The following is a 24,584-nucleotide window of genomic DNA, read 5'->3' as shown; positions in this document are numbered from 1 at the left end:
GGTGGAGATTCACCAGCAGGGATGAGAGACACTGAGGAGTTGTCAGTCTGGATTGCTGGGTGAAGATTCACCAGCAGAGAGGAAGGACACTGAGGAGCTGTCAATCTGAAAAGGTGTGTGAAGATTCATCAGCAGGGATGGGGTTCACTCAGGAGCTGTCAGTCTGGATAGCTGGGTGAAGATTCCTCAGCATGGAGGAGGGACACTGAGGAGCTGTCAGTCTGGATAGGTGAGTGGAGATTCAGCAGCAGGGAGGTGGGACACTGAGGAGCTGTCAGTCTGGATAGCTGGGTGGAGTTAACTGGGTGGAGATTAAGCAGCAGGGATGAGGTACACTGAGGGGTTGTCAGTCTGAATAGCTACGTGAAGATTCACCAGCAGGGAGGAGGGACACTGAGGAGCTGTTGTGGGGAGGCCAGGTTGCTAGTCGTGGCAAGGTGATGTTGCATTCCCACACCCTGGCTCCCCACAAAGGAAACACAAAGTCCTCTCTGTTGCATGTGGGAGATACCAAGTAGAACACTCACATTAGCTTCCAGGGTTCCTTCTGCTTCTGTCATCCCTGCTCCAGATTCGCGGTTCTCACAAACAACTCCATGTCCATACTTAACAGTTCAACTTTTCTTGACAACAGGCTCTTATTACAGATGTAGCACAGTTCATGTGGCACCCCAGAGTCCGGTTGCCACGGTGACATTGCCTCACTCTAAGGGGTGATGTCATGCCTGGAGGCAGGAGGGGGTCCCTATGCCAGGTAACACAGTTTACATGACAATTCCTGCTGCAGGCCAGAAAGGGGAACTTCCTTATAAATTCTGGCCAGCAGGTGGGGTTAGTGAGTCAGTAAGAAGACAGCTGAGAGAGTAAACAAGAGAGTTGTCATGGAAACGGGAGCAGTTGAAGCTCATGACAAGACAATTAGAGACAGTGAGAGTTGGACTGTGGAGAGGGAAGGGACAGGAGCGGAGATAAGGGGCTCGGGGGAACTAAAATTGCGGATATTTGACCCCAGAGCGAAGCGCTTATAAAAAGGGACGCCAGAGTCCTTGGCTGGGAAGGAGCTGTACGCCCTGACAGCCGAATCTGGAGTGCAGGGGACTGCAAGTTCCTTGGCCACACTGAACACCTGAAGGCACGGCAACAGACCAAGAGCCCGGGCTGACAGTGAACAAGACAGTGCCCGTGATATAGGCTCACGCTGTCAGCCACACAGGTTAGCAATCATCATGCAGGAGAGGGCCGCAGCTTAGCTACAAGCAGCAGGGACCCAAAAAGAGAGCGCAGAAGGAAGGTCCCCAACCACATCTGGTAGGGTGGATACCCTGAATGCCTTCAGGCAAGCTGGACTCAATCTGTCATCTGTATGTGGTACCCCAGATTGCATTTACGTTCAAGTAAAAGGTAAAGAAAACTGCACCTCTCTGTGTCCTTCACTTTTCCTCTGCATCCCTACATTCACCACCATCTGAACAATCAAATATTTTAGCCCTGGGGCCCCGCTCTACCCGTGGGGAGTTGAACCATCTTTGCTGCATCACCATCAGCCCCAGTGAACCAAAACCGCGGCATCACGACCAAACACCACATAATTATCCTCTATTTCTTACTGGATGCCCAGGGCAACGGACTGGGTCACTGTCACTGTGGCATCCCCTTTAAAGAACCTGACCAGCCCAGTACTGAGTAACCTAAGGCCCTGTGAGGTGCTCCATTCACACATACAATGACATTTCTTCTTGAGCTTTCCCTGTCTTCTCTGACAACTTCCTCCCTGATGACACTTATATCCCTATCTCGCCCGACAATCTCTGATTCTTCCGACAATCTCTGTCCCACAAATAACTCTTTCTCTTCTGCAACATCCATGCCCCTAGGTCCACCAACTTCCTCCCATTCCCCTTGTTCAGTTTCAAATGGAAACTGTAAAAGGCGCCCTCAGCTCTGCCTAATCCCAGCCGTAGGCCCCGGATCCTCCTTGTAATGGTTACTGCATGATGTTAACCACTTGCACACGCTCTGCACTACCAAGTTCAGCACATGAACCAGGCAATGCATGTGTGTCAAAAGGGCTAGGCTCAGAGTTTCAAAACAGCCTGCTATCATTTCCCCCTAGCTGTGCTGGCGTTGGTGGTGCAGGTCTTAATGTGACTGAGTGAGAAGGTGGTGGAGCAAGCAGAGTAGGAAGAGGAGGCAAGCTGGACAGAGAAGCATCCAGCAATCCTTGGTGGTGGTAGAACATGGGCTAGAACGCCTTCCGCCTCTGTCCCAACTGCCACTACATTTACCAGTGGGCAGTTAGGGAGATGCAACATCTCTGGCCATGCTTACTGGTACATGTTTCGATGGTTATGTGGACCTTGCCACTAATGGTGTTGCACAGTACAAACCTTATTTTGTCTGCAACATGTGTGGAAAATTATGGTGGCTGGGAAGAATGTATTGCGAGATAGATACCGCCATCATTTTTTAAAAAAATGTCCGTCTCCCACAGCCAGAATGGCAGCATTTCAAATTTGGAAATGATGTCATTCAGGACCATGGCTTGTGGGTGGGTAGGGAGATATCTTCTCTTCCTCTCGAGGGTTATAGTACAATTATTTTTTTAGACACACTACATGTAAAAAAAATACTGGATGGGCCACAGAATCCCAGCCAGCAGAGTCATCAAAAAGCAGAAGTGACTGCTGCATGACTTGGGGTTCAGACAGCTTGGCTGATTTTCAATGGGGTGAGGTGGAAGCTGGATGATCATGGTGCACAGGTGCCAACTTTGTGCATACTGCATACTGCAATGGACTGGGTGGAACATATTGTGAAGGAATTGGAGCCTCTGTGAGCCATCCAATGTGACACTGCCTCAATGTGTCCTGGCCTCACGATTCGTGTAGAATTATTTTGTAGACACACTACTCATATAGACACAGCGGTACAGTAAAATTATTTGTCTGGCCTAGATATGGCAAAGAAACAGCTGCAGAGTAGATTTATTTATTAGGCATACTACTCGTACAACAAACATGGCTGCAGAGTACACAGAGACTCTTTGGCACGGTACTCCCACAGGCAGGGATGCAGAGTACACACAAAGGATTAAAGCCACAGTATTCCCATAGGCAGGGGTGCACAGTACACACAGTGGCTTTTTAGCACAGTACTTCCCCAGATATGGGTGCAGACTACAAACAGTGTTTTTTTGGAACAGTACTTCCACAGATATGGATGCAGGGCACACCACACACAGTGGCTTTTTGACAGTACTCTCACAGATGGGGTTGCAGAGTATACACAGATGCTTTTCTGCACAGTACTCCCACAGGCAGGGATGCACAGTACACACAGAGGCTTAAAGGCAAAATACTCCCATATGTAGGGTTGCAGAGTACATGCAGCAGCTTTTTGGCACAGTCCTCCCACAGATATGAGTGCAGAGTACACACAGCGACTTTTTGGAGAAGTACTCCCACTGAACAAAATACAAGGTGCAATTGTGGGCGCACTCAGCTGTGCATGATAGCAACATCAATGTTATGGCCAGGTGCCGCAGCAGTGCTCCCACTGAGACACATGCAGAGTACACACAATGCCTTTTTTTGCACAGTACTACCACAGGCAGGGGTGCAGAGTGCGCACACAGACTTTTTGGAACAGAATTCTCATAGACAGGGTTGTAGATTACACACAGAGGCTTTTGGGCACAGTAGTCTCACAGACATGGGTGCAGAGCAGTGATCAGCAAACCTGGTCAGATAAGGTGTCATCTGAGCAAGCTTGTGTGCTAACAAAAATATGTTCGAGTCCCTGCAGCTGCATGTCTCACGACAGTCGCAATGCATACAGGGATTGCCTGTTGGTAATTTTTGGAGCACGCCAAAGACAATCCTTATCACACCAAAGATAACACCTTATCTGAGCACGTTCGCTCATCACTAGTGCAAAGTACACATAGAGTCATGCCGCTTCCATGTCTCACGGCTGTTTCACAGCTACAACACAGGCAGGGAATGCCTAACAAATAGGAAATCCCTGCATGTGTTGTGGTTGTCTAACAGCGTTTAGACATGCAGCCATTGGGACTCAAATGTATTTTTCAAGCATGCCGAAGACAATTGGTTAGCACCCGAGCATGCTCGGATGACACGTTATCCGAACACGTTTGCTCATCACTATTGGTTAAGTAACAGCATATAAGGAAATAGTTAATGATAATACTAGCCCAGTGGGTGGGCACTAGTTATAATAAAAAGAGGGCACTTCCTGATAGTGTGAGTTCTGAGAGAGTTAGTGAGGTTCATAGTCAAGTTCAAATTCAAGTGTGGTGGGTTGCTAGGGGCATGGTGCAGCTTGCTCCTGGCAGTGTAAGTCAATGCTGGGATCCTGAGTACTCACTCCTGTCACATCCGGAGCCTAATGTCTGGCATAGGGGCTTCCATGTTCATAATGTCTTCTGGCGTATAGTTGAAAATGGAAAGGGACCCACAAAGATATCAGGTGATGGTCGGTCCGGGGTGCACTGCCGATGTGGACGAGAAATCCCTGAGACGAACAGAATCGGTGGGCTTGGAGGTGGTCCAGGACAAGATAGCGAGAGTACTGAAGAAGAGCTATGCTAACATGGAAGAAACTGGGAATTGCTGTGCCCTATCCCACCGCTCACCACCTTATGATCTTAAACTGTTTAGTAAATGTTTGACTGTTACAAAGAATGTGGTGTCCCATGCATTGTGTGCCGCAGCTCCTGAAGACAGAAGCCTGGAGGCACCGGAAGCCTGCTATCTACAAATGGGTGTGATGCACCACACACTGCAGCAGACTGGGACTGGTGGACTACTTGTGTGTAAAGTGCTAGAGCAAAACCGGACAGAAGTTTGGTCATGACTACTGTTCTGCACCACTTTACACCCCAATGAGTCAATACTTTGTAGGACTATTATTTGATGCAATAACTACTGCATGTCTTTTAGGGTATGTCTCTGAGGTTGACATTTTTGCCCCTTCATCTTTGAACACTCGCTCTCGCTCAGTGACATTGGGTGGAATTGTCTGTGAACAGTAATTTTCATGTCTTTTCACAGACTCTCAATGGGCCACTCACACACATAAAATCGATTTAATCTAAACCATCCATTGTAGCTCTGGCAGTATGTTTAGGGTCGTTGCCCTGCTGGAAGGTGAACCTGCGCTCCAGTCTCAAGTCTTTTACAGCCTCTATCAGGTTTTCCTTCAGGATTTCCATGTATTTAGCTCTATCCATCTTCCCATCAACTGTGATAAAATTGTCTGCCCCTGCTGAATAGAAACCTCCCTACAGCATGATGCTCCCACCACCATGTTTTACGGTGGGCATGGTGCTTTCAAGGTGATGTGGAATTTTAGTTTTCTGCTACACATAGTGTTTTGCATTCAACCCAAAAAGTTTTTCTTTGGTCTCAAGTGACCAGAGCATGTTCTTCCACATGCCATGTAGGGGACACCGCTAGAACTTTTTGGTCTAAATCATTATTACAAAACAGTTTTTTTTTCCACCTAAAATGCAAAATTAGAAAATGGCCAAATCCTCTAAGGGTTAAAAGATGCCACTCTTTGCTTTCAGTGCAGGTATATGAGACGAGCTCTGAACTTGCAATGCATTCCTGCTGACAGTGATGGTTAGTGATATGGAGCACATCATCATACGCTTCCCTGTGCGTTATGTCCTGTGGTCTCAGGACACGCCATGTTCGTGTGCTAATATAGAGAATTGTGGTCATTTAACTCACCTCGTAAATGCAGACTTAATAAGAGCTATTGATCTGCAGCTTCCAGGAAGAGTCACAGGGTGGAGAAAAGTAAAGGGGAGGTAATGCTCTGCTGACCCATCTAGAGAAGATCGGCACAAACCGCTGATATTGATATGTCTGATTTTACGAGAATGTACAAGAAATAATTATTACTCTGATTCCAACTAAGTAAGACATTACTTCATAGGAGGAGAAAGAACGCAACCGATTTTATAAAACAATAACTATATTATGGAGAGGCAAACATTAAAATCTCCCAAAAAGTCACCTTCATTGTGTATATCATCAGTTGTACATAAAAAATGACCTCAATATAATCACATGAAAGGAATACAAATCACCTATTATACAATCAGAACTGGATAGGGGTGTTCTTATTTTCCCATTATCACTTTCTTATTTTTTTTTTTCTGTACATGACTGGAATGACAGTCTTGCCTGAGCTCCTATTAATAGCATTCAGAGATTGACCTGTGCAGAGGTCATTGTGAAAGAATGTGGAGGAGGCGAGCTGTGACATCACCTATTGTGTATGAAGGATACGGTGATATCTGCTCTATATAGAGGTGTTATCAGTCATTGTACAAGAGGAGGAGGTGAGGTGTGACATCACCTATTGTGAATGGTGGATCCCGTGCTATCTACTATATATAGAGGTGTTATCAGTCCCTGTACAGGAGGAGGAGGTGGGCTGTGACATCACCTATTGTGAATGGTCCAGCATTGTGTTATCTACTGTATATAGAGGTGTTTTCAATCATTGTAGAGGAGGAGGAGGTGAGTTGTGACATCACCTATTGTGATTGGTGGATCTTGTGTTATCTACTGTATATAGAGGTGTTATAAGTCATTCCTATGTACCATGACACACGGAGGCTGGAGAAGTCAAGCAAAGATAAACTTTTATTAATACCTTACACTGTAAAAAAAATAAAAACTTTTCTTCCAAAAATAAATGCATTTAATGAAAAAATGCCCAATAAGTTGCCCATATCCTTAAATGCTTGGAGTTGTTAGACATGACTCTTTTTTTTCATATTGGGGTTTTTAAAATTCCATCAGTTAAATTGCAATCAGCGGGTTTACTTTATATAAGGGGGATGGGGTCAATTTCACGCAGACGTACGCAGCTCTCTTTCTAAACGTGTGCATGTAGATGAGTGATAATGATTGAAATAAGGCAGCTGATGAGGACAGGGACGGCTTCATCACAATATTAAATGCATTATACATAAAGAACGAGCCTGAATGATGACGGGAAATGAAGGAAGAAAAAAGCCGGTATCGGCGGCATCACATCCGTGTATTTCAGCATGAAGTCTGACTACACATTGGACTCAGCCCACTCATCCTTATCGCATATTCTCCATTTTAATTTCCAATCATTCTGGTTATTATTCTTTCTGCAGCTGTCCGTCTAGCTTTGCTAAATTGACCCTGTCTCATCAGCCGTTTAAATCAAAAGCTAATTTCCACACCTTTTTGTCCGACACAGTAAATACAGCTTGTAATCAACACCAGCCGATGGCACAGAAACACTTCCAAGAATCTCAAGACACTAGAGAGACCCAGTGATAACAAGGGGGTTATAAAAACCAACCCAAATACCTAGGGGCATAAAAACCAACCAGAACACCTAGAGGCATAAAAACCAACCAGAATACCAAGGGGCATAAAAACCAACCCAAATATCTAGAGGCAAAAAAACAACCCTAATCCATAGGAGCATAAAATCCAACTCTAATACCTAGAGGCATAAAAAACAACCCCAATACCTAGAGGCATAAAAACCAACCCAAATTCCTAGAGGCAAAAAAAACAACCCTAATCCATAGGAACATAAACCAACCCTAATACCTAGAGACATAAAAAACAACCCTAATACCTAGAGACATAAAAAACAACCCTAATACCTAGAGGCATAAAAACCAACCAGAATACCTAGGGGCAAGAAAACCAACCCAAATACTTAGGGGCAAAAAAACAACCCTAATCCACAGGAGCATAAAATCCAACCCAAATACCTAGAGGCATAAAAAACAACCCTAATACCTAGAGGCATAAAAACCAACCCAAATACCTAGAGGCAAAAAAAACCCCAACCCTAATCCATAGGAACTAGAGTTGAGCATTCCGATACCGCAAGTATCGGGTATCGGCCGATACTTGCTGTATTGGAATTCCGATACCGACATCCGATATTTTTTCAATATCGGGCATCGGAATCGGAAGTTCAAAGTTGATTAACAGCCGAAATGACGTCATCATGATGCGCGGTGTGTGCGCATCATGATGCGCAGTCATTTCGGGCCTTCCGGGGGTCTCTGCTGGCCTGCCGGGGGGCTGTGCCGGCCTGCCGGGGGCTGTGTGGACTGCCCGGGGTCTGTACCGGCCTGCCGGGGGGCTGTGCCGGCCTGCCGGTGGTCTGTGCACCCTGTGGGGGTCTGTACCGGCCTGCCGGGGGGGCTGTGCCGGCCTGCCGGGGGGCTGTGCTGATGTCCGGGGCTCTGTGCAGGCATCGTCCGATGGGACTACAAGTCCCATCGGGCGATGCCTGCTACCATGACAGTGATTGACACATTAGCCAATGATGGGACAGTAGTAGTCCCATCATCCGGCTAATGTGTTAAATGTTAAAAAAAAAATAAAATAAATACTACATACATACTACATACCTACTACATGCATGCTACATACATACCACATATATACTACATGCATGCTACATACATACTACATGCTACATACATACTACATACATACTACATGCATGCTACATACATACTACATGCATGCTACATACATACTACATATATACTACATGCATGCTACATACATACTACATGCTACATACATACTACATACATACTACATGCATGCTACATACATACTACATACATACTACATATATACTACATGCATGCTACATACAGTGGGGAAAAAAAGTATTTAGTCAGTCAGCAATAGTGCAAGTTCCACCACTTAAAAAGATGAGAGGCGTCTGTAATTTACATCATAGGTAGACCTCAACTATGGGAGACAAACTGAGAAAAAAAAATCCAGAAAATCACATTGTCTGTTTTTTTTTTTCATTTTATTTGCATATTATGGTGGAAAATAAGTATTTGGTCAGAAACAAAATTTCATCTCAATACTTTGTGATATATCCTTTGTTGGCAATGACAGAGGTCAAACGTTTTCTGTAAGTCTTCACAAGGTTGCCACACACTGTTGTTGGTATGTTGGCCCATTCCTCCATGCAGATCTCCTCTAGAGCAGTGATGTTTTGGCTTTTCGCTTGGCAACACGGACTTTCAACTCCCTCCAAAGGTTTTCTATAGGGTTGAGATCTGGAGACTGGCTAGGCCACTCCAGGACCTTGAAATGCTTCTTACGAAGCCACTCCTTCGTTGCCCTGGCGGTGTGCTTTGGATCATTGTCATGTTGAAAGACCCAGCCACGTTTCATCTTCAATGCCCTTGCTGATGGAAGGAGGTTTGCACTCAAAATCTCACGATACATGGCCCCATTCATTCTTTCATGTACCCGGATCAGTCGTCCTGGCCCCTTTGCAGAGAAACAGCCCCAAAGCATGATGTTTCCACCACCATGCTTTACAGTAGGTATGGTGTTTGATGGATGCAACTCAGTATTCTTTTTCCTCCAAACACGACAAGTTGTGTTTCTACCAAACAGTTCCAGTTTGGTTTCATCAGACCATAGGACATTCTCCCAAAACTCCTCTGGATCATCCAAATGCTCTCTAGCAAACTTCAGATGGGCCCGGACATGTACAGGCTTAAGCAGTGGGACACGTCTGGCACTGCAGGATCTGAGTACATGGTGGCGTAGTGTGTTACTTATGGTAGGCCTTGTTACATTGGTCCCAGCTCTCTGCAGTTCATTCACTAGGTCCCCCCGCGTGGTTCTGGGATTTTTGCTCACCGTTCTTGTGATCATTCTGACCCCACGGGGTGGGATTTTGCGTGGAGCACCAGATCGAGGGAGATTATCAGTGGTCTTGTATGTCTTCCATTTTCTAATTATTGCTCCCACAGTTGATTTCTTCACTCCAAGCTGGTTGGCTATTGCAGATTCAGTCTTCCCAGCCTGGTCCAGGGCTACAATTTTGTTTCTGGTGTCCTTTGACAGCTCTTTGGTCTTCACCATAGTGGAGTTTGGAGTCAGACTGTTTGAGGGTGTGCACAGGTGTCTTTTTATACTGATAACAAGTTTAAACAGGTGCCATTACTACAGGTAATGAGTGGAGGAAAGAGGAGACTCTTAAAGAAGAAGTTACAGGTCTGTGAGAGCCAGAAATCTTGATTGCTTGTTTCTGACCAAATACTTATTTTCCACCATAATATGCAAAAAAAAGAAAAAAAAACAGACAATGTGATTTTCTGGATTTTTTTTTCTCAGTTTGTCTCCCATAGTTGTGGTCTACCTATGATGTAAATTACAGACGCCTCTCATCTTTTTAAGTGGTGGAACTTGCACTATTGCTGACTGACTAAATACTTTTTTTCCCCACTGTACATACTACATACATACTACATGCATGCTACATACATACTACATGCTACATACATACCACATATATACTACATACATACTACATGCATGCTACATACATACTACATGCTACATACATACTACATACATACTACATGCATGCTACATACATACTACATACATACTACATATATACTACATGCATGCTACATACATACTACATGCTACATGCATGCTACATACATACTACATGCTACATACATACTACATACATACTACATGCATGCTACATACATACTACATGCTACATGCATGCCACATACATACTACATGCTACATACATACCACATATATACTACATGCATGCTACATACATACTACATGCTACATGCATACTACATGCTACATACATACTACATACATACTACATGCATGCTACATACATACTACATACATACTACATGCATGCTACATACATACTACATATATACTACATGCATGCTACATACATACTACATGCTACATACATACTACATGCTACATACATACTACATATATACTACATGCATGCTACATACATACTACATGCTACATACATACTACATGCATGCTACATACATACTACATACATACTACATACATACTACATATATACTACATGCATGCTACATACATACTACATGCTACATACATACTACATATATACTACATGCATGCTACATGCTACATACATACTACATACATACTACATGCATGCTACATACATACTACATGCTACATACATACCACATATATACTACATACATACTACATGCATGCTACATACATACTACATGCTACATACATACTACATACATACTACATGCATGCCACATACATACTACATGCTACATACATACTACATACATGCTACATACAGACTACATGCTACATACAATACATTCATACAATACATACATAGACATACAGTACATATAACATAGAGTAACCACACAGCTTTTACCATAAAGTGAGACTAGGGACTTTTTTTTTTTTAAGTGGCGGAGGAATACAGTGCGGAAGGATACCTACCTTCCGTCATTGGATTCCTGCAGCCCGTAGAGAGCGGCAGCATCAGCTGATGCTGCAGTTCTCTACCCAAGATCATCGTGGGACACACTCGTGGACTGCTTCGGATCATGGGTGAGTATTTTTGTGGTTTGTTATGTTAATATTTATTCCGTAAAAGACAATGGCTTCGGGGAACAATGTGACAAGTATTGGTAAGTATGTTACTCTGTTATATGTACTGTATGTCTATGTATGTATTGTATGAATGTATTGTATGTAGCATGCATGTAGTATGTATGTAGCATGTATGTAGTATGTATGTAGCATGTAGTATGTATGTAGCATGCATGTAGTATATATGTAGTATGTATGTAGTATGTATGTAGCATGCATGTAGTATATATGTACTATGTATGTAGCATGTAGTATGTATGTAGCATGCATGTAGTATGTATGTATGTAGTATTTTTTTTTTATTTTTTTTTACATTTAACAGTTAACACATTAGCCGGATGATGGGACTACTACTGTCCCATCATTGGCTAATGTGTCAATCACTGTCATGGTAGCAGGCATCGCCCGATGGGACTTGTAGTCCCATCGGACGATGCCTGCACAGACCCCCGGACATCAGCGCAGCCCCCTGGCAGGCCGGCACAGCCCCCCGGCAGGCCGGTACAGACCCCCACAGGGTGCACAGCCCCCCGGCAGGCCGGCACAGCCCCCTGGCAGGCCGGTACAGACCCCGGGCAGTCCGCACAGCCCACCGGCAGGCCGGCACAGCCCCCCGACAGGCCGGTACAGACCCCGGGCAGTCCGCACAGCCCACCGGCAGGCCGGCACAGCCCCCCGGCAGGCCGGCAGAGACCCCCGGAAGGCCCGTACAGACCCCCGAGAGGCTGTACAAGGGCAGGAAAGGGTTTTTCCAATTCCGATACCGGAAGTCTCATAGACTTGAATGGGACTTCCGGTATCGGCATCGGCGATACCGATACTTTTTTTAAAGATCGGCCGATCCATTCCGATCCGATATTTTGAAGTATCGGACGGTATCGCTCAACTCTAATAGGAACATAAAATCCAACCCTAATACCTAGAGGCATAAAAAACAACCCTAATACCTAGAGGCATAAAAACCAACCAGAATACCTAGGGGCAAGAAAACCAACCCAAATACCTAGAGGCATAAAAACCAACCCAAATACCTTGGGGCAAAAAAACAACCCTAATCCACAGGAGCATAAAATCCAACCCAAATACCTAGAGACAAAAAACCCCAACCCTAATCCATAGGAACATAAAATCCAACCCTAATACCTAGAGGCATAAAAACCAACCCAAATACCTAGAGGCAAAAATAACCCAACCCTAATCCATAGGAACATAAAATCCAACCCTAATACCTAGAGGCATAAAAAACAACCCTAATACCTAAAGGCATAAAAGCCAACCAGAATACTTAGGGACAAGAAAACCAACCCAAATACCTAGAGGCATAAAAACCAACCCAAATAACTAGGGGAAAAAAAACAACCCTAATCCATAGGAGCATAAAATCCAACCCAAATACCTAGGGCCATAAACAACAACCCAAATACCTAGGGGCATAAAAACCAAACTAAATACCTAGGGGCATAAAAACCAGCCCAAATCCATAGGAGCATAAAAACCATTCCAATTACATAGGAGCATAAAAACCAACCTGAATACCAAGGGGAATAAAAACCAACCCAAATATTTATGGGCATAAAACCAGCCCAATTGCCTAGGGGCATAAAACCAACCCAAATATCTACTGGCATAATAACCAATCCAAATACCAAGCGACATGAAAACCAACCCAAATACCTAGGGGCAAGAAAATGAATCCAAACACCTAGACATGGCTCCATCAGTTTTAGTAAACAGGACCGATGGGTAATTAACACTGGGTTTATGGAAAGTATGGCCATACATACTACATGGCATGAAGCTGCTGTAAATCCCTTGGACAGAGCTAAAATGGTTTGTTCAACTTTCAGGACAATTTTTTCTTCCTTAGTTTCATGTATTTGGAGCTAAAAATTGGGTTTCATTAAAAATGTTGCACCATTTGGCTTTTAGAGGCCTTTTGTTTCGCTGTACATTCAACTTTGATATGGTCTGGGGTCATTAAATTAGTTGAGAAGGAGCTCAGAAAAAGACAGATAAAACAGTTACAATCTCTCCGGATGGGTTCTCAGCTTATTCTGCAGTCAGTAATAGACAGTGCAACACAGACAGGTGCGTAACTACAATACGTGCACTGGTTGCACGTCGCACACGGGCCCTGAAGTCTAAAGGGTCCAAAAAGTCCCTTTGACCTATCTGAAAAGACCAATACTATTAAAGACTTGCAATAATTGGGGGCCCCATTGGAGCTTTTGCATTAAGGCCCGTGAGCTTCAAGTTACGTCACAGAGGCTATAAAATGCTTACAGTGCAAAGTTTTTAAAGAAACCTAATTCAAAAAATGATTTTTAGCCCCGAATACATGCAGATAGGTAACAAATAAAAGGCCCAAAAGATGGGCAGCCCATTTAAATAGTTATTGGGTTATATTGTGACAGCTATTCCTCCTGATCTATAGCTGCCACCAGACCTGAACGTGCCAGGATTGTCTCAATCTTTTGCTTACAGTCTTTGCAAAAACAGGACTGTGCCAGGCTGAACAATACGGTAAGGCAGCTGTGCACTGATTAGGGCATTCCAGGATGAGGTTGAGAAGTCCCACAAGGCATAATGACCCCTATAAGTACTGACAATTTAGAAAAAAATACAAACTACTCACCTTCTACCATCCCATTTTTGTCGTCTCTTGTTAGTTCACTGTGCTGACTGAGGCTTTGCCGGCACAGGAGGCGCGATTTAATGACGTCATTGCGCCTGCTGTGCTGATTAACTCAGACGCATCGGCAGAGTGATGTAGCCGGGAGTTGACAACTCCCTTCTATTCAATGGTATCTGCATCCGAGCGATATTATGAGGGCGTCTGGGGGCATTGGAGGTGTCGGTGCCACTCAGCATTGGGCCTCCACGCCTCACCTCCCCTCTGGTCTCCCACAGCTCACGTGCCACATAGTGGACTCAATACCATAGGCTTTGAATGGAGGGGCAGCATGCCATTCGAATCTAGGACGCAGGATCTCCTGAGGGTCCCAGTAATCGGGATTCCATTGAACTGCCGGTTATCGTCTGTCCTGTGGGTAGGAAATAACTTGCTAAAACTGGAAACTCTTGCAAATATAGAAAGTGTCTATTGGAATCAATTGGTTGTCTGTGAAATGCCAACAGGTATCTAGAGAGAGAGGGAAATGCCTTTGTGTCCACTCTCCATTCTGACCAGGCGATGAGGATCGTGAGTGGAGAAGAAAGCTACAATGACTCAGATTTCCCCTTTATGCTATGTGACAATAATTTTTGTAGACGGTAAGGCTTCTGAACCTATTTTTTACCTTATTAAATGGCTTAACTTGAAGCTTTTGTTCCCCAATGAAAAATCTCCAACAGTAACCCCCAACCATCACCAGTCCGTAATAGTATTGGTCTCCGCATAAGAGATCTTTTGAGCCAAGGACATGTTGCACTTACAACCAATGCAACCACTATAGTTACACCCCTGATCTACATGCGGTTTTATCTTCAGAACTATAACGACAATAAAGAGGGAATAAAAAACATCTATAGTAAAAAGGAGACTTCAACTTCTTCATAGATGAGGATTCCTTACTGTAATAGCAGTGAAGCTATTCTGATAGGTGGTGTGCAAGGGTGACCTCTGATCCATTCACATCTATGGGCTCAGAGGAGCGTTATCACGTGTGTGTGACCGGTACTCACATAGACAATGAATAGATTGGTTTCTATGCATTCACATGGAGTACACAAGACCCCCAATCATGTGATCAGTGGAGGGTCCACGCATCATACGTTTCTAACCTATTTCTTGAATAGGCAATAACATTGTTGCTCATGGGATAACCCTTTAAGAAATGCAATAGAAATATAGTTGGTTTTCATTTATTAAGTGGCCTTCCATGTAATGTATCGCTAAGGGGACTTCGTAAGAGCTCAGACAACTCTTTTTTAGCTACTTTCTACTCAGGCAAATAAAGGGGCGATCAGGACACTCTCTTTTTAAGATCCTGAAACCCTAGTTAGGTAGAAGTTGTTGCTATATAGTTGTTTTCATCTGTTTGGCTCTAAGTGGGTCTTTTGTCTAGTGCTCCAGGTCTCTTGACCACGACATTAAAGGAGATGTCTGGTGAAAATTAGTTATCATTTATCATGCACTTGGAGCACCCCGCGGGGCCTGGGGGTACTTGGTACCGGGCCCGTCGACTTCAATAGCAGATGGTGTCATGGCGGCGGCGACCCAATCCGTGGCCCAGAGGCGTCCAGTAATAAAATAGGGGAAAGTTGTGTGGTATTTATGTGGTAAAAATTAAGATAAAGTTTATAGATGGTTAAATACGTGACGCCACCTGTGGTATTCTGGTCAGAGGTGACCAGCGCTGCGGTGTCGTTCCCCTGAGACTGTTGGTGTGTCGCAGCTGAGGTGAAAATAGCTCTCCACAGGTAGAGCAATAGTCCCAGGGCAAAGATGTTAGATTGATAGTCAGGACGGCTGTGAATGCTGGGGTGCAGAGAAATGAGAGAAGGACACAGAGAGGTGCAGTTTCTTAACCTTTTACTTGAAAGTGGTTGTAATCCGTAGTACCACATACAGGTGATGGAATGAGTCCGGCTCGCCTGGAAGCATTCAGGGGATCCACCTTGCCAGGTGGGGATTTAGGACCTTCCTTCTGCGCTGTGTGTTGGTCTCCGCTGTTTATAACTATGCTGCGACCCTCAATTGCGTGATGATTTCACTAACCTGTACAGCTGTCAGCATGAGCCTATTCCACGGGTATCGTCCTTTTCACCGTCAGCCCCGGGCGCCTTATTCGCCGTTCCCTCAGGTGTTCAATGTCACACAGGAATTTACAATTCCCTGTACCATCAGATTCGGCAATCAGAACATGCAGCTCCTGACCACCAAGGACTCTGACGTCCTGGTTCTCCCTATTAGCGCTTCGCGCTGTGGTCTGCTATATGCAGTTTTAGCTTCCCCAAAGCCTCTCCGTTCCCAACTCCTCTCAGATCAGCTCCCTCCTGAACTGACTGGACCTTCCAGAAAGATCTTTTTACCTCACGTTTAACTGCCTTGTCATTTCTCCTCACAGCTCACAGCTGCTCTCGTTTCCATGACAACTCCCTCAGCTCATTTCTAGCTGACTCACCAACCCCCTCTGCTGGCCAGAATTTATAAGGCAGCTCCCTTTTCTGACCTGCAGCAGGAATTGTGATTTAATCTCTTACCTGGCATTGGGTCCCCTTTCTGCCTCCAAGCATGACTTCACCTCTTAGAGGGAGGCGATGTCACTGTGACAACCAGACTCTGGGGTGTCACACACTGGTCAGAATAACGGAGTCCATTCCTGACCTTGCAATATGGTCCTGTGAAATCTAATTACAATCCTGCTCATATTTATGTTTTTTAGGTTTAGTACTATGATTAAAGGTGTCCCTTAGCAATGGCCAAAATGTACCCCCAAAAGGGTTAGGCCACCAATAACAGAAAGATCTGGTGTGTTTCAGCGTTCACACCCTTTCCACAAACCATGGACCAATTCCTCATCTTGTTTGCTACAAATCCAACTTCTCTTTGTCTTTGCCACCCATGGCAAATTAACTTTCCTCCAAATAAAAGAAAAAGGGCTCTCTATAGTTACTTCCAATGGGTGCCACGAAAAAACCATTGTAAAGTTAAACTTCAGCTCAGCGCCACATAGAGAAATCTAAAATATTATGCATCCAACATTACTCACAATTCTCCAGGTCGCTCTCCACCATAGAAAATGGACACAAATTTTTCAAAATAGCACCCATTGATTAAAGCATGGTGACACATATGGTGGTCATATGTGTCTCTAGTTCCTTTATACCGTGGTTTTAAAATCGTGATGGAAGTAAAGCAATTTTTGTATTTTTTTCAACTGCTGCTGGATTACAATTTTTTTGGCCATTTACTAATAAAAGTCAGGTTTCTTCTTCATGGAGAAAAGCCTACTTGCATAATCCTTTCCCACGCAGCGTTACCTATCATATAAGTCTCATCAAGTCATCATGGGGGGTTCACGTGAAGAAACAGTACTTCCTACACTATTACTACAAGATGGGTTGGGACAAACCTTGGTTGGGCATCCTCTTTCCAACTGCCCTACAGCATGTACACTGGATCTTATGAACTTCATTCACAATGATTTGCTCTATTTGGTCATGGACATTTGTTTTGCATTTGGTAAGAATCAAATTTGCTGCGAAGGGAGGATAAAAAAAACAATAGAATCATAGAATCGTTGAGTTGGAAGGGACCTCCTGGGCCATCTGGTCCAACCCCCTGCTCAATAAATTATACTTTTCTCTGCTTGGTCCTGTCATGACACAGCGGTTGGGTGACCCGAGACCAGGGGCTCCTTCCTTGTCCCTGGTATTAGAGGGCACCCAGCTGGCCATGCTCCCGGGGATACTTCAGATGGTGAAGATGCCGAGGCCTCTGCCCTTGCCTTATCTCCTGAGTTAGCCCTCCGTCTGTTCTCCACCCACCCAGGGAAGAGGGGGCACTACTGTGCACTGTAGTACACAAACCCGACAAACAAGGCAACACAATGGTGAACAGAAAACTCCAGACATACAAAACATTCACTCACATGTAACAGAGGAATGCATCGGGTCGTGTAGGTATGGGAATAAACCAAAATAGATAAGGAATTACCACACATACAAACCAAGCAACAGTCACAGATTACTCCTCCAACTCTCCTTCTCATATGTACTTATCAGGATCCTGACAGCGCCAGCATACAGCCTCTGCTGAGCAGGGACTCACCCGCACTGTAGGGACCCCTGGGGACCAGGATAGCTAGAAAGTATAGGTGCACAGGACCTTAGTGATGAAGTTTAACAAGCCGACACAGGACCTACGGTCATGTGACAGCCAGGGGGCGGGGCTTAGCATCCTGCTTTCAGAGCAGATAGAAAACTCAGAGTCGGGCAAAACGGAGGTCATTCACGGTACGGACAGCGAGGTACAGGAGGGGTAAACAGACGGGAGGTCAGACAAAGCCAAAGGTCATACACAAGAGGGCGACGCGGTACCAAGGGGACAAGCAGTGAGAAGTCGGGTCACAAGCAGAGAGTCATACACGAGAGGTAGCGCAGTACAAGAGGGACAGGCAGAACTCGTAACAGGGACAGAACCGAATCAAAACCAAAGAAGCAAGCAAGATATCAGGCACAAGGCACACATACGCACAAGGTCAACTAACTCAGCCGAGGGCAGGAGTATAACTGACACCGGACCTAGGTCCAGTGAGCATTAAATAGCCGCCCTCTGCCAGGGAGAGGCGGAACAATTAACCCCCAATCAGACCAGGACGGGCCAAAGCGAAACCCCGTCCTGGATCATGACAGTACCCTCCTCTCAATGGGGGGCCACTGGACCCCCAGGTCTCTCAGGGTACTTGGCGTGAAAGGCCCGGACCAACCGATCTGCATGAACCGATCAAGCAGGAACACACGAGCGTTCTTCAGGACCGTAGCCTTTCCAATGTACCAGATATTGAAGGGCACGACGGACTAACCTGGAGTCGACAATTCGTTCCACCTCATACTCCGACTGCCCGTCTACCAAAACCGGTGTTGGGGAAGCTGATGATCTCTCCCCAGCGGACCTCACAGGTTTCAAAAGGGCCTTATGAAAAACATTTGGGATCCGCAGAGATGGCGGGAGACGCAACCGAAAAGCCACCGGGTTAACTGCCTCGGTAATTTCATAAGGACCGATAAACTTGGGTCCAAGCTTCGCAGAGGGGACCTTGAGTCTTATATTCTTGGTGGACAACCATACCTTATCCCCAATCTGAAACACCGGTCCTGCGGATCGTTTTTTGTCCGCAAAAAATTTAAATTTGTCCTGGGCCTTCGTAATATTACTCTGGACCTCTCGCCATACCTCCCCCAACCGCTGGATCGTCTCATCCGCCCCAGGACACCCAGAATTCAAACGGGAAAATTCTCCAAAATGAGGAAGAAACCCATAATTGCAGAAAAAGGGAGATGTACCCGTAGACTGGTTAACGCGGTTGTTAAATGCAAACTCAGCCACCGGTAACACAGAACACCAATCATCTTGTCGGTCTGAGGTCAAGCAACGCAGAATTTGCTCCAGAGACTGATTGGTCCGCTCGGTCTGCCCATTAGTCTCTGGATGATAAGCGGATGAAAAGGACAGACCAATACCCAACCTTTTACAAAAAGCCCTCCAAAATCTGGAAACAAATTGCACTCCTCTATCAGACACCACATTCAAGGATACCCCATGCAACTGCACCACATGCTCAACAAACAATCTGGACAATGTTTCCGCATTAGGTAGAGCTGCCAAAGGTACAAAATGTGCCTGGTTACTAAAACTGTCCACCACAACCCAGACAACGGTATTACCCTTGGAGGGGGGAAGGTTGGTGATGAAATCCATGGACAAATGCGTCCATAGTCTCTCAGGAATTGGCAGTGGTACCAATTCCCCGGCTGGCCGGTTATGGGGGGTTTTTGCACGGGCACAAACATCACAAGCAGACACATATTCCCCAACATCAGAGGCTAGAGCAGACCACCAGAATACTCTAGCAATGGCCTTCCGGGTAGCCGAGATCCCTGGATGTCCACCCAGAACTGAGTCATGGAACTCCCGGAGGACCTTAAGGCGAAGCTGAGCTGGCACAAAAAGTTTGTCCACCGGCTTAGCCGGCAGTGCAAGAGACTGGGCTTCCCGAATCTCTCGTTCCAACATATTCGATATACCTGCCACCACCACCCCAGGCTGAAGAATGGAGGATGGAGGATCCGGGGGGGACACCGGATCTAGACTGCGTGACAATGCATCTGCTCTGACATTTTTAGATCCTGGCCGAAAAATGATCGAGAAGTTGAATCGGGAAAAAAAAAGTGACCATCTAGCCTGTCTAGGAGTCAACCTCTTAGCTGACTCAATATAAGCTAGGTTTTTGTGGTCCGTAATTACGGTTATAGGATGGACAGCCCCCTCCAAAAAATGCCTCCATTCTTCAAAGGCCAACTTAACAGCCAGAAGTTCTCGATTTCCCACATCATAGTTTCTCTCAGCAGGAGAGAATTTCTTTGAGAAAAAGGCGCAAGGTCTTAAATTGGTCAAAGTGGCGGGTCCCTGGGACAATACCGCCGCCACCCCCACCTCTGAGGCATCTAACTCAACAATAAATGGTTCAGATGGGTCCGGTTGAACAAGAACCGGGGCCGGCATGAAACATGTTTTCAAAAACTGAAATGCCGCTACCGCTGCGGTTGACCAATTCTTGATATCGGCCCCCTTTTGAGTCATGTCTGTGAGGGGTTTAACCACCTGTGAGAACCCCTTTATAAATTTGCGATAGTAATTGGCGAATCCTAGGAAACGCTGCAGAGCCTTCAAATCACAAGGTTGAACCCACTCGACAATGGCCTGCACCTTATTAGGATCCATGCGATACCCTTCAGTAGACACGATGAACCTCAGAAACGACAGTTCCTGAACAAAAAAACAAACATTTTTCCAGTTTAGCAAAGAGACAGTTCTCCCGGAGCCTTTGGAGAACTGCCCGAACATGACCAATGTGAGTCTGTTTATCAGGAGAATAGATCAATATGTCATCCAAATATACCACCAAAAAACGTCCAATAAAATCAGAGAACACGTGATTTATGAAGTTTTGGAAGACCGCTGGAGCATTGGTCAAGCCGAAACCCTTCAGTAGTGAGAAAAGCGGTTTTCCATTCATCTCCGTCTCGGACTCAGATAAGGTTATACGCTCCCCGTAGATCTAATTTTGAAAACTACTTAGCTCCGGACAATTGGTTGTATAAATCAGGAATAAGTGTAAGGGGATACGTATTCCTCACAGTTATCTTATTTAACTCACGAAAATCGAGGCATGGGAGTAAACCACCGTCTTTTTTCTTCACAAAAAAGAACCCCGCCTCCACAGGAGAAACAGAAGGACGAATGTGTCCCTTACGGAGGCTTTCGGAAATATACTCCTTCATCGCAGCCCGTTCTGGACCCGAAAGGTTATACAAGCGGGCCTTGGGTAATTTAGCACCTGGAACCAGGTCAATGGCACAATCAAATGGGCGGTGTGGTGGTAAAACCTCAGCCTTTTTTTCGGAGAAAACGTCAGTATAGTCTATCAGGCACTCCGGAATACCTTCCAGACCCACGGACGACACAGACACAGTATCAAGACATTTCTCAGAACAATAGGGACCCCATTTAACAATGTCCCAACATTCCCAATTAATTACAGGATTATGCAATTGTAACGAGGGGAACCCCAACACCAGTCCCGCTGGCAGGTTGTCCATCACAAAACATGAAATACGTTCCTGGTGCAAGGAACTCACTTTAAGGAGAAACTCTTCAGTACGAAACATAATGTCATTCTTTACCAGTGGTGTTTTGTCAATGGCCACAATGTGAATAGGAGTCTCCAACCTAACTGTCCCTAACTTACACCTGGATACCAAATCAGAGTCAATAAAGTTCAATGCTGATCCGCAATCCACGAAGGCAGAAGTGGATGTGGAGACACTCCCACAACAAAGTTCCACTTGCAACAACATTTTAGAGAAGGCAGAAAAAGGTACCTGAGAGCCTGGGTGACCTCCACGACAATCACCCGGGCTCAGTCGCTTTGTTAGTGGACGGGAGGGGCAAACCTTTCTCCAATGTCCAGAATTGCCACAGTGAAAACAGCCTTTTCCCAAGCGCCGTTTTCTCCTTTCACTTTCCTTGAGGTCGATGGTTCCCATCTCCGCGATCTCCAATATAGGACTGGCTCCCCTTCCTTGGGAGAATAACGGTCTTTCACTTTTCATCACTCCCCTCGCCCGTAGCCGGCGATCCATTCGGACGGCCTGTGTCATAGCCTCCTCCAGGGAATCAGGCGGAGGGTGGAGAGCCAAAGCATCTTTCAGATATTCAGACAGGCCTCAAGGAACAAACCCCGGAGGGCGGCATCATTCTAACAGACCTGAGCAGCCCAGCGTCTGAATTCTGTGCAAAACCACTCGGCTGAGTGCTTTCATTGGCACACACTCATCACCATGTCCTCAGCTATACGCATACGATCAGGCTCATCATAAATATGCCCCAGGGCCTTAAAAAATGCATCTACCGTCATACGCTCAGGAGCTGTGGTCGGCAGGTAGAAAGCCCAAGCTTGGGGGGCTCCCCTTAACAGAGACATAATGACCCCCACTCTCTGACTTTCATCCCCAGTAGAGTGTGGTTTTAAGGAAAAAAAAGCTTACAGCCCTCCTTGAAAACTCTGAACTCTTTTTTATCTCCAGAAAAGGTATCTGGTAACTTCACTGGAGTCTCAGGGGAAACTAATGTAACATCCCGAGCCCCCGATGAAAAAACCCCCTGCACAGTGTCAGCGATGAGCTGCTGAGACTGAGCCAGGACTTGTTGTTCTCCAAGGAGTTTCTGAGACATCTGGGTCAGGTGTTTAACCTGCTCAGAAAGAGCGTGCATAGGATCCATCACATACACAGAAGAAGGGGAGCAGAGAGAAAAAAAAAAAATGGTATCGGTCAGTTATAATATCAGGATCCTGACAGCGCCGGCGTACTGCCTCCGCTGAGCAGGGACTCACTCGCACTGTAGGGACCCCTGGGGACCAGGATAGCTAGAAAGTATAGGCGCACAGGACCTTAGTGATGAAGTTTAACAAGCCGGCACGGGACCTACGGTCACGTGACTGCCAGGGGGGGGCTTAGCGTCCTGCTTTCAGAGAAGACAGAAAACTCAGAGTCGGGCAAAACGGAGGTCATTCACAGTACGGACAGCGAGGTACAGGAGGGGTAAACAGACGGGAGGTCAGACAAAGCCAAAGGTCATACACAAGAGGGCAACGCGGTACCAAGGGGATGAGCAGAGAGAAGTCGGGTCACAAGCAGAGAGTCATACACGAGAGGTAGCGCAGTACAAGAGGGACAGGCAGAACTCGTAACAGGGACAGAACCGAATCAAAACCAAAGAAGCAAGCAAGATATCAGGCACAAGGCACACATACGCACAAGGTCAACTAATTCAGCCGAGGGCAGGAGTATAACTGGCACCGGACCTAGGTCCAGTGAGCATTAAATAGCCACCCTCTGCCAGGGAGAGGCGGAACAATTAACCCCCAATCAGACCAGGACGGGCCAAAGCGAAACCCTGTCCTGGATCATGACAGTACTCCTCTACCACTGCTAGCCACGCAGCAAATGCTAGCTCTGACAATGATTAGTAATTTAGCCCAGATTATAAAGAGGAAGGAAGTGGCTAACCGAGCTCACCTGTGAGCACAGGGATTTCCAACATAGCCAATTAACCCCTGTTTGGTCAGAAGAAATAAACACATTTAAAATGAAGGTGAAGTGCTTTTTATCAGTACCGGAGTAGGAGCAATCAGACGCTGCGGTCTTCTGGCTCCACACAGTCGCTGTAACCCCATGACAGGTCTATCCCACACCTGTCCTTCTTCCATGTCCCCTATCACTCCTTTTTGGTTTTCTTCTGGAACATGGTTTGTAGTGGTGTGGCCATTGATAAGGCGCCATGTGGTTTTGTGAGGTGCAATCATGAAATTATCATCAACAACCGGTGTCATGCCCCACATAAGCACTTGGGGACTAGGGAATAGAGGATGGAGTGGAGAGCTAAAATGAAGGTCCCCTTCGCGACACTCAGAATCCATGGAGATGGCAGACAGCTGGGGATCAATGGATGACTTCTTGGTGGGTCGCTCCAATCATGGCAGTAAAGATTCTCAAATTAGGTGTAATGGAGCGGTAAACAACTCTTTCTTTAAGTCAAGACATCCACCTGCTGGAATGCACAAAGTTTACGACGGCGGGGTCAAAGGGGAAAGGTTCAGAAAATTTGTGGCTGGAAGTATTATTAGTTTGTCATATGTGGAGTGCGGGATCACAAATCCTCTCTGTGCACGGATACATGATTGCATAGTGGAGAAAATTACGTGCACATGGCCAAGGAAAGGATAAAAAAAAAGCAGAGAGATTAGGAGCAAAGGCCTATTTTTCGTAAATGCAAAGTCG

General features: G+C 45.7%; 1 protein-coding gene across 5 annotated transcripts in view; it reads right to left on the bottom strand.

Moving 5' to 3' along the window:
* ESRRG (estrogen related receptor gamma) overlaps nucleotides 1-24,584 on the bottom strand; it is a 1,000,720-nt gene that overhangs the window by 495,164 nt on the left and 480,972 nt on the right. The window lies entirely within an intron of this gene.

Source organism: Dendrobates tinctorius, unplaced genomic scaffold (genome assembly GCF_039654945.1).
Source record: "Dendrobates tinctorius isolate UK_male_01 unplaced genomic scaffold, ASM3965494v1 ptg000201l, whole genome shotgun sequence".
NCBI lineage: Eukaryota > Metazoa > Chordata > Amphibia > Anura > Dendrobatidae > Dendrobates > Dendrobates tinctorius.
This window is presented reverse-complemented; position numbering and strand designations above follow the sequence as displayed.